Below are 12,362 nucleotides of genomic sequence, written 5' to 3' on the forward strand. Positions count from 1 at the left end.
AGAACGAATTGTTTATTGGTTTTAGCACCGATTGTTAATTGGTTTTACACAAATATTGATTGAAATGGAGAATATTGGAATGTGTATGTAAAAGGTTAGATGGTCTATTGTTGTTAACTTAATAGTTTCAAAAGGCATAGTTTCGTTTCATTTATTATAAACTTTTTTTATTTTGCACAGACAGAAAATAACGCAAATACAAGCCTTAAATAGGTAATGTTTTTCTACGCAACTACAGACGAATGTACAATAACTAAAGAAATAGCTCTACCTTCTGATAAAATCTGTCACAAGTGAAAAAAAAAACTTCACATAGGTAATCAATGCTGAAATGTAAAAAGCAGGCACCGGCGAGATTCGAACTCACGATCTCCTGTTTACTAGACAGGCGCTTTAACCAACTAAGCCACGGCGCCGACGGCCAGGGATGCGAAATTTCCTTTCTCGTCCCCTGTCCTTTTTGCACGACATTGTCACCCCTATTGACGCTTGTAAATGTACCTATTGTGTTTCTATTTAGTACCCTACTGACCCTACTGTGCACCCCACAAACGCCTCCGCTACACTAATAGATTGACCATTTGGATGCTGGAGAGAGAGAGGTTCTAAGTTCGATTGTCGGATGGAGCACAGAAAGTGGAGAAATAATATTGGGGTGGTAATTCCCACTTCAGGAAATATTAAGGCTTCAATCCACATATAATCAAATTATTGATTGAAAGATATCATATACATAATATGAAATTACAATACTAAATCGATCGTCCAATGGCGAAATCTTGAATGCCTGCAGTTGTGAGTTCGATTTCTCTTTGAGGCAGTATGGGAAATCTTAGACTGGGGTAGGTACTATAAAGGCCAAAAACATTCTTAGATACCTAAATGCTACGACCTTAAAAGTATAAAGGACAAAGCACATTTATCAACCCAGAAAGGGATCGTAACCGTATCAACTCGAGGCGGTCAGTATACTTTGTATGAAACTCCATACTGCAACGTACACTTATCCGCACCGTAACGTAAACGCCTCACCTCGCAGTTGACAGTGCGCGAAAGGCGATCACAGCTCGCGAAAGGTAATACGGTTTTGACCCCTTTCCGAGTTGATAAGTCTGCTATGACCTTTAGGCTACTTATCCAAGATGTGCTTAACGAGAATTGGCTGAGCTGGTGCAATAAAGAATAAAAATAAATTAGAACTAAGTACATAAAAAGCCTCAGTGTTAAGCTTCACGTGCCATCCGTATTATCTTTATTAATAAATAAATAAATTCGCCACACTGATAACCTTTGCGTTCGCTATCATACACTGCACGCCATTAACAACGTTTATCACTAATTAAACTGCAGACTTTGTAAGCATTATTACGGCCGTAATAATCGATATTACGGTCGTAATAATCAATATTACGTTGATTACAGGCCGCGTCGAATATTGCTTTATTAGGCTGCTATTAGCGATTCGTGCTTAGTTTATTGTTGTACTGTGATTCTGTAGGGTTGTCAACGCCAAGGACAATGAGGAATAAAATAAAATATTACAGTACCTACTAAAAATATCCTCATTTTTTAAATAACTTTTATGAATTAGAAAAGGTAAGGGTTGTCCACCGTGCACCGGTCTTATTTTGGAAGATTTTAAATATATAGAGTCTACTTAGGTGCTAATCTTCCTCAGTAATGTAAGTAGTTACTTACTTAGTTCTACTTTAAAACTACTTATAAAATGTAACTTTTAAAGAACTTTCAGCAGCTTTCAGTTAATTTAACTAACTAAAATCTCCCTTAAGAGGGAAGGAAGGCCTCGGTAGAGAAATCTTTATGATATAATGAGGGTTTTCGCGATTGAAAAATCCGCCAGATGGCAATACGTAGACGCGAGGTCCAAATGCTGCATGATTGGTTATTTTTGACATTGACAGACATTTACATTTATTAGGACATTGACAGATATGTCAAAATCCACCAATCACGCAGCAGTCAGACCCTACATCCACGTCCCGCCATCTGGCGGATTTTTCAATCGCGAACACCCTCATTGATATCATAAAGATTTCTCTACCTAGTACGAATTCTTTCAGTTGTATCAGCAATTGAATTGAATACACACTTAGAAGCGTTTTCACTTATATCTCTGGCTTTATTATGTCATTAGACAAAAAAGAGGCAACCCTATTTCTGATGCATTATACAAATAATCTTAGCACAATCCATTATGGCCCCTAATTTCTTAGCAGTATAAACGATATTCGCATCATTATTAGTAGTTACAAAGCTGTCAAGATGGTATTTGCAATCGGTGGTTTATGTCTTAATTAGTATCTACAAAAGGGCTATCAAGCCAGCTTTCGTGTTATGTCTCGTGTCTACGCGAGCTTAATTTATCAACATACCATATATCTTAAATAAGTTCTTTTAAGCGAAATATTTTAACTTACCTAGGTCAGATTCATATAATGACGACTCTTAAAGCACTAACTAAACTAGTTTGTTTGTTGGGTTGAAGTCAGATGTAAGAGCTTAAATTTAGGTACAATATATGAATGGCTTTCATCGGACTGGTAAACTTTAACGTGCTCATATATCATAAGTATTTCTTTTTTTTTTCATAATGATTCAAACCTGATATTATTGTCTGTGACCTAGGAATATGGGCATATGCTGAAATCAAATGCAGGATAACACTAACCCTTTTAGAACTTTGTTTACTGTTGTCACTTTAATATTATGGTAAAAAAGTGTTCTCTATTCTATGCGCTCGCTACTTGTTGTAAAATTGACAACATTCGCAACATCTCTCTTGTGATAGATGCCGCAAAGTTTAGGAAAATATAATCGAGCTTTATACGATTTCATGACTTTCTGCCAAATAATATTTAACCCTATCTTAAAAACTAAATAAAACAAATCAAAATTGCATTCGCAAGTAATTTAACTTGTTAGAAAACCCTATCTTTAAAAGCTGACTTCAAAACCAACCAGTTTAAAGTTTCTCGAAATAATTACTTTGTCAAAAGCATTTAACTATTTGTTTAGTAGGAAATCCGCTTATTATATAGCAAGCTGGCCGGAGTTAGTGCCAGTTAATGGTAAATTAACAATTTGTAAGGCAAGCGTAGTAATTATTCGGACTAACTTACAAGATTGGTACAAGTTGAGAGCTTTTGATAGTGACACTTTTTAAAAGTTCAGCAAGTTTGTAAGTGACGTAAGACAGTGGGTTGACAACACTAATCAATCCCCGTACTGTACTGTACTGTGCTGTACTGTACTGTACTGTACCATACTGAATTGTTAAAATGTCGCACTCTTATTAATTTTTTGACCGTCTCAGAAGTGACAAATTGATTTCCATGCCATTTTATGTCTTTTTTTTTCAAGCAATAAAAAAACAATTTTGTAATTTTTTTTTGCATGTTGTATTGGCTTTGAGGGGTTACATTGAAGACAAATTTACATTTTAGAGAAATTGAAATAAAAATTTAATTGTATCAACGTACTTATTATGTTACTTTTTTCACAATTTTGTCTATGAAATTTCAACTTGGTTTTTTTTCTTAAAATATGTCATAGACAAGAAACAATTACATTTTGTAGTAGGTAGGTAGCTAGGTGTTCTGGAAGGGATTAGTTCTCTTATGACTTGTACTGCCCTTAGGCCTGATTTTACGAGTTAAGGCGAGCATGCAAACCGGCGATAAAACCGCGCTGAAATAACTAAATAATCCGAGCAAATTTAATTTCCCTACCTACGTAAGTATTCTAGTAAACATTTATGAGCTGTATTATTTTTCGTGTATGAAAAATATTTTGTAAAACTGAAAAACAATGGCCATCAAGCCATTAGGTAAGGCCTGTCTGATAGGTATAGTGGGTAGAGATATAGACCGTCTTCAAGATCAAGTTCAGGTTCAATACCCAGATGAGCCAAAAAATAAAAAATTGCTTCACAATAAAATAGTTTAGTTATAGTATAATAATCTAATTACAAATAACACACAGTGCATTTATTTTTGAAATACAAATATATAGGTATAAGTGCCTTTTATTTAGGTAGTTATTTCATTGTTTTGCCGACACCATAGTTCTTCTGTGTACTTGGAAATTGCTAAGTTACAATGATAATGTCTTACTTCACCCATACTCAATATTATCTACCAATTACAAAGTAACCTCTCTTGAGTAATTTACTTAATGATTAACTTAAGTAAGTACTTTCGACACACTTCTAAGTAAGCATGGCCGAGCTCAACTTAACCCATTGCGTGCCAAGTAACAGCCGACTAATGCCAGCTCCCTGACACGAACTAGAGTTTTACTCGTCAACTAAACGGTTAATTGCGAGGCTCGATAATTCTTTTAACCTTTCCTAATCTTGGTAATCGTATGTTTGAGTTAAAGTTACAGTTTTGGATTAATTCGTTCTGGAGCTTTTATTGATATTACTTTATAAGTTTCGAAATATCTTGTATAGTTTAGAAATAATCGAGTGAGATCACTTAACGTTTCCACCCTGTATATCTGATCAAATTTAAAGCTCGCAGGTTGTAAGCTTATACTTACCAGTAGGCGTCTGAAATGGTTCAATAGAACCGACCTGCAAACCTATATTTGACAATCCTAAACCACCTAAACCCTGCATTTGAACCATTATGTAGTAGATTGATTGGTACACACCGATATGTTCAGCGATGGATATTCGAAAAATATGTAATCATGAAAGTTTATGTTAGAGGATGCAGTTTCATTCTTTTTTTTTTCAATAGAGCTGAAATGGTATCGGTGTATTATTTAATACCTTACCTTCTACTAATATGACTTTCGATAACGAAATGTGGATATGTAGGTTAGAAGGATAAGAGATCTACACGTTATTAATGGAGTATCCAGAATAGTGTGGCGATACAAATGCAGTAAATGAGACATCAATGCGGAGCCGACCAATCGCGGGGGGCGGTTTAATGTGTGCGCGCACGCGATGTGGAAAGGGCCCTTAGGGATAGTGCACACTGAAAGATGTAAGATATCGAAAAATATATAGTAGGAAGCAATTCCTAAAAACACTGCACATAGAAATATGGGGAGTACCTAGAAATAACTATACAATGAACATTTTTGTGCAAGGATGCATCTATGTATTTCTACCAATATCACTAGCGGAATATTAAAAATATCGACGATACTGATACTGACACGAACTTTGATTCGGTAAATTTACTTATCATCGGAGAATCAAAATATTAATGTCAATGTAAAGTTAAAGTAACTCTACTTTAAATGCAAGGGTTTTATGCAAAACAGAGTTTACTAGCTTGGTAATACATAGGTAGTGTGAATGTTGTAGTACCTACATTTTGAAGTAATCTTTCTTTCTTCTTCCTTTCTTTCTAATGTAAAGAGAACTTCTTCCTTACATATAGGATATTCCGGACAGTGATAACACCCCTGGTTGCACTTATTAAAGTATCACTTCTTCGCGCTATAATTTCCACTATCAGTGGAGGTAGAGCCTAACATCCGCAAACAGATATCCATGTCTATTACCAGACTAGATAGGGCGAACCTATTATTTAGGCTCAGTGTTTGTTGAGTAAACAATAATTAGTCCTTTCATTAAGTTAATGGAACAATTAAACAATTGAAGTAATAATTTTTGCGCAAACCATTTCCTAAAAATCATTTAGAGTCGATATTTTACGGAAAAATGCTTTTAGTACTTACTTAAATTATTTAATGGATAAGTACTAACAGTCTTACTCAAAAATATTAATTTGAATTTACCATTAATCGAAAATACTACAACAAAAGTACCTTGAACAAAATTCAGTCGATATTGTGTGTGTTCTAAAAATGTGACGCCTGACGTGAACTAACAGCAACTCTACCAAGATAATTTGTCATTTTCACAAACTTTTGCGTTTATATTAGTAAAGGATTTTATGGTTACCTAATACCAGGATAACGGTTTTTAAGCCCTGATTATCCCTTTTAAAATACAGAATTGTCTTCATAACTGGCGAAAGAAAAAACCTTAAGTCCTATTAAACTAAAAGTTGCAAGCCCTTTTGCTGGAGCTTACTGTAAGTACACTTTATCAAAAAGACCTTACTTTACTTATCATCATGTTTGACTTTTTGATAGTCTATTTACCCGCCTCTGTCAAAATAGTGTTATTATGTTGGGCATCCACTGACAGGTGGCATTTCACGAAATGAATGTTCGAATACTTGTGTAACAACATTTTTTGCCCTATTTGAAAAGGTCGACGTGTGTACTTGAGCAAAGCATGAAAATACTACCAGTATTAGCTGTTTTTTACTTGCAGTCCCATTTTGAATCTTATCCTTATAAACATACGGTGCTAGTTTTCAGCGAGCTGGGCATAAAACAGAGATCTCATAATTGCATTAACTTAATTAACACTTGCGTTTAGTTTGTGGTATCAACAGTGGATAATTGTTTAGAAAAAAAATGGCGGCTCCGATAAAAAGTTGTAAACTATAATTAAGATGGCTCGAGGGTGGTATAGCTTGTTTCGATTGTTTGCGGACTTAACCGGTCATTTGTCGACGTTGTAAGAATTAGATGCGCATATAAGGAAGGTTCTATTAATGGCCATATAATTCAATATTCAAATGTGGACCTTTGATGCTATCTCTACAAATTGAAACTTTAGTACGAGGAGACATAAACTAGGAGGACAAGACTTTATAAGGTGTTTCTACAATGTTTTTCAGTTTGTGTAACCAACAAATAATTATAAGTCTGAAAGGGTGATTAATTTTTTAACACTAAGGCTGAGTTGCACCACCAAACTTAAACGTGATTATAAAGTTATCCGTACCTCTAGCATGAAGTTCTAATTTTAAGTAGGTATATAATGGATGCAATAAAATATTGAGTATTGAAGGACTTTCGACAAAATTCGATACTCAACCTTCGAATTAAACGATAATGGGACAATTTTGATTGTCAAAAATAAGTTTCGTGCAACCATTTCTCATACTAAGTTCACTTTACGACACGTTCACAAGGGCGCTGTTTTAGTTTTCGTACGAAAACTTTTGACGGCGATTCGAATACGCAAACAATTCAAAGTCGAAAGTTTTTCGTGCTAGAGGTACCGGTGTATTTTGTATGGAATTTGACAGATTTTTAACGTTTGTCAAAGTTAAAGTAAGATGGTGCAAACTAGCCTTATTAATTGTTGTATCAACCTAACTGACATGTACCTAAGTTTTTATAAAATTCACAGGTTTTCTTAAAGCTCAAAAGTCGTCTCCCCATTTTTTTTTTGATATTTTTTTCTTGTCGCACATGGGCATTTCTACGGGGACGACCGATCGACCTACTGGGGCAAAAAAATTACCTTTAAAATTGAAGTACGGACTTGAAAAAAATCACACGTATTTATAGGACTCTTGACTTGATGGAGAGCATATTTAGAAGACCGCCAGGTTTTACATCTCGCCTTGAAAAAATCCGAAAGTTCAAAAACGGGCGAAATCTGGCCTAAAATGGAGTGTCCGGTTTCCAGAATTTACTCGTTTTTGCTTCATAAATTTTGAAATAATAACTTCCCCATTATGAAACCCACATTCACAGAACAAGGGATAGTTAATAAAGCTATATAAATGAGTTTCTCTATTGCAAGTCCTTGGGTTTTAATACAGTAATACATTTAAATTTTGTCCGACGTGTGTGCCTCAATTCCGTGATTTTTACTTTTGTGCTCCTATATCACTAACAACGCACAATACGAACACCCACGCCTGATTCCCATAAACTAGCAGTTGCATTCGAGTGGTCGAGCAGTATAAAAGAGGGATCAGTCGCTTTGAGGAGCATTTTTCAGAGGTTTGAAATCACTCAGAATTTTTGGTCACTGGTCATTTCTCAAACCGGTGTGCGACATTAATAATGTTCATGAAGTATTTATTGAGATTACTGCTGAATTAATTAAGTATTTAACTGATATCTGCCATTACGTTTGGTAGAAATCGTTGTACTTTATAATATTTTCGAGTAATTTGATGAAATGTGATTTTTCCTCAATTCCGTGGATCTCAATTCCGCGGAATATGGGGCATCGAATTGAGAAAACACGTACACCGAATTGATATTAAATGAAAATAGACACTTTTATTGTGCTATAAATTATTTGTGTAACTTAAAATAATAATGAAATCAATAGAGCATAATAATAGGGTGAACTACCAATCATTGGACCGTACCAGTCATTGGACAGAAGACAATAAAACTATTTTTTTGAGGTTTCATTAAAAAAAATACACTATTGCTATCTTATTAAAATAATTCTTCCATGTTCTTCCCTCGACCTTCACCAGATCGTCGGTCTACCTAGTGGGGGCCTGCTCACTGGTCCGTGGTTTCCACTCGACAACTTTTCAGTCCCAACAGACATTATCTGTACGAGCTATGTGCCCCGCCCACTGCTACTTGATTTATGCAATTTTACGGGCTATGCCGGTCACTTTGGTTCTTTTGCCGATATTCACATTTCTGATTCTTATCAGGCTCATAGTAAGCGACCAAGTTTCACATCCATACACCATCACTGGCAACACACACTGGTAGAAGACTTTTGTCTTAAGACGCTGCGGTATTTCAGACGTAATAGCGAAGCTTAGCTGAGTTGAATTCAGCGATAGACCTCTTTCTCAAAGATGGACCTAACTATCTGGACTCTTGTCCCAGGTATACACAATTGTCAACAACTTCGAGTGTAGTCTCCAACCTTCAGAGGAGTGGGTGCAACACGGACATTTGACATGATTTTTGTCTTGTCCATGTTCATTTTGAGACCCACTTGTTGAAAGGCTCTACGGAGGCCATGACTCCGATATCATCCCCGATATCGCGACTCCTTGGTCTTCTGTACAATCTGCCGTAGCGTACCTGTGTGTGTACCATAATACTAAAGCCTTTTCGGAAACAAGCTTGTTCGGAAGACTGGAAGTCGTCGAGTGTGCGAGCGAGATGATTCGTAAGGACTCTTGAAAACAGCTTGTAAACACGCCTCATAAGTGAGATGACTATAATGCTATCACCACACTTCTGTGCCATGCCGGAGGCGTTTTTTCTTCGAGAATGACGGAATTGAACTGCTTATGTAGAGCCTTTAGTACCGGCGAAGCTCAGCTATAATGCCGTAACACCTGGTGCCTTGTTGTATTTCAGCTATTTGAGTGCCATTTTAATCGTGTACAAACTGACGTCCGATATAATATCTTCGGTATAGTGTCAGGTCAATCTAGCTCTTGGGTTTTGCAATATTTGTTTAATGTTTAAGGTTAAGAATAAATAAACAAAGAGACCCTGTGTTATGTATTTATTTGTTTTATTTAAATAAAATTAAAATAATATATAACAATTAAGAATTTACTATAGTTCCTTATTTAAAAAATTAAACATATTGATTAGGATTTTTGTTTTATTCCATTGGTATTTCAGACACATAAACCTAAGATGAACCATCTAACTAATAGACCAGCAATCAGATATCAAAACGTTTTAAGAATTTATTATATTAATTATTGAAATACATTAGGTATTTCTTCATAATGTCATCAATTCTAAGTTTGCGGAGCGATTTTTATATTTGGAGATTCATTTCTCAATTCCGTGATTCATTTTCTCAATTCGGTGCTCTCTCAATTCGATGCTTAACATTTCTCATAAACCACTTCACAATATTTAGTGACAATGCTATTTTTACATTCAGAATGGAGTAACATTTATTTTTTTGTATTGAAACTACTTAAAAAACTAAATATAAATGTTAGCACCGAATTGAGAAAAAATACACCGTACAGTAGAAATGCCCACATGCACACATCTCGTTTTCAGCAATAGCGTCGTTAGATCTGAAAATACAGACAAAGTAGCGTAGTCCCTCCCTCCCACAGGTTTTATGCATTGCCAGCACGATGCATGGGTAGATGGCTTTTTTAAGATCGTACAGCTTAAGTGTTACAGCAATCAACTCGTATATGTAAGTATAGGTACCTAATCGTAACTGCAACGTCGTCATACGGTGCGTTGCGTTGTCACGTCGAAACCTAAAAAAATCCCTTGTTGATTTATGTCTAATAATCATGCGCAGTGACAGATCGTTAATATCACAGCCAATATCCATTGTTTATCACTTCTCATCAGCAAGAACTTTGAAAGGGTAATAGTATTTCTAATTCTGCATGAATCATTGCATCGACCGTGTTAGTTTTTGCCTCGGTTCCCATAATCTCGCCACCTGTTATAAAAAATCAATTTGTTATGAAGCAGAGTGTAGGCAATTGGTGCAAAGTGAGCGTGGTTCCTGCCGTAGGGGAGACCGAGGTGACTTGTAACAGAGGAGTTGTGACATTGTCGATTTTGGGAACCTATTAACTATCAGCGGGCTCGCAACAGCGCGCATTTGGTAGCTTGAAACTTTAACTTAAAAACGCGCACAATTACGAGCTCGAGTAGTTGATAAGTTCCAAATCGACAATGTCACAACTCTCCTCTGTTACAAACCACCTCGGTCTCCCCTACGGATGTTTGTTTGTTCACTTTGTGTGAGCGTTCACGCCTGCCCCGCGCCTGCGCGCTTCATTGTATGCGCAAGCTCCGTGTCCACTCAGGGGTGGCTGTGAATGATCAGTTTGAATAACATGACATGAAATATATGACAGATTGCACAACGCCCCTAGCGGTAACTTTCAAGCTAGCGATGACGTTTAATGTAAACTCATTGTACCTATAGCTTATTGAGTTCCTAAGCTCGTATTCTACTTCCTAAATATTGTAAAAATGAGAGTTTGTGAGGATAGATGGACGTTACTATTTCACAAAACCTACTGAACGGATTATGATGAAACTTAACAGTATTAAATATTCATACGTCATAATAATTTAATGGCCAATTTTATGACGATATTGAGTTCATTAAACAATCTGTAGCGAAAAGTATCAAGTCCGACTTTGTGTGAATTTCACACGGATTAAGCCAGTCATGTTTTTAATATACGAAAATTCCAAAACTTCGAGAGTTTCAATTCAAATCCATTACAATTAGTAATAATTTTAGCGGAAATTAGAAAAGATTTACTCACTTAAGTTTGCATTAGAAGAACAAATTATTACAAATAAACAAACAATTTAATATTTATCTACTCATAAGAAAATAAAAAGGCACAGCCCTAATGAAAAGCGTCGCGCGTTCAGATTTGTTGTTTTTCCGAATGGTCACCATAAAGCCCATGGAGTTAGTGGGCCATGGTGTTTGTAGCTATTGTACACAAACACTATTTGTGCTCCCCCCACATTGCCGTTAGAAAATGTTTAGTAACATTAGTAAACATTTGTTAGCAAACATTTAATCACAAATGTGAAAAAATGTTTTTATGTTAGAAAATGTTTATTATCGTTAGTTAACAAATTACATTACAAATTATAACACTATATTTTCCTCTAGCTTTAAGCGTTTGGCGCATCCAATAAGAGCGGTTTTTCTTATTTTTTAAACAAAAAATGAAAGCTATTCCAATGAGCAAATCCTCTTCCATTTTCGAGTAGACGCCCTCAGAACGCTAACCAAACTGCGAGCCAACACCATAGCTGGGCACCGTTAATCAAATAGTTAACTTCGTTAATCGTTAAACCGTTAATAAAAAAATTAACTTCGTAAACGTTAAAACGTTACATTTAGCAAGATTTAACGCAAGTTAACGTTAATCGTTAATCCGTTAACACATGATAATAAAACGAAAAACGTAATGAGGGTTTTCGCGATTGAAAAATCCGCCAGATGGCAATACGTAGACGCGAGGTCCAAATGCTGCATGATTGGTTATTTTTGACATGACATTGACAGATATGTCAAAATCCACCAATCACGCAGCAGTCAGACCCTACATCCACGTCCCGCCATCTGGCGGATTTTTCAATCGCGAACACCCTCATTGTATGCAAGGTTCAAATAATTTCGAAAGCTTGTATCGCGCACGGAATTTATTCCTCTTTTATGTTTGCGCTACAAGCTTTCGAAATTATTTGAACCTTGCATAAAATTATTTTTTTCGTTTTTAGTAACAACTGCATTTCAGAATAAAAGCTTGTTTTTATAAAAGTACTAGCTTTTGCCTGCGGCTTCACCCGCGTGAAATTTAGTTTGTCACAGATCTTCATAAATTATAGCCTATATGTTATTCTGGGTTATAAACAATAATACTGTAAAGTTTCATCAAAATCCGTTCGGTAGTTTTTTCGTGAAAGAGCAACAAACATCCAGACATCCAAACTTTCGCATTTATAATATTATTAGTAGGATAGGATTTTATTATTATAATTTTATTTTA

General features: G+C 35.6%; 1 non-coding gene across 1 annotated transcript; it reads right to left on the bottom strand.

Annotated features, from left to right (window-relative positions):
- Positions 1-342: 342 nt before the first annotated feature.
- On the bottom strand, positions 343-416 carry Trnat-agu (transfer RNA threonine (anticodon AGU)). Its single transcript has one exon. It is a non-coding gene; the product is annotated as a tRNA-Thr (tRNA).
- Positions 417-12,362: the final 11,946 nt, after the last annotated feature.

This window comes from Ostrinia nubilalis, chromosome 3 (assembly GCF_963855985.1).
Source record: "Ostrinia nubilalis chromosome 3, ilOstNubi1.1, whole genome shotgun sequence".
In the NCBI taxonomy this organism is placed as follows: domain Eukaryota; kingdom Metazoa; phylum Arthropoda; class Insecta; order Lepidoptera; family Crambidae; genus Ostrinia; species Ostrinia nubilalis.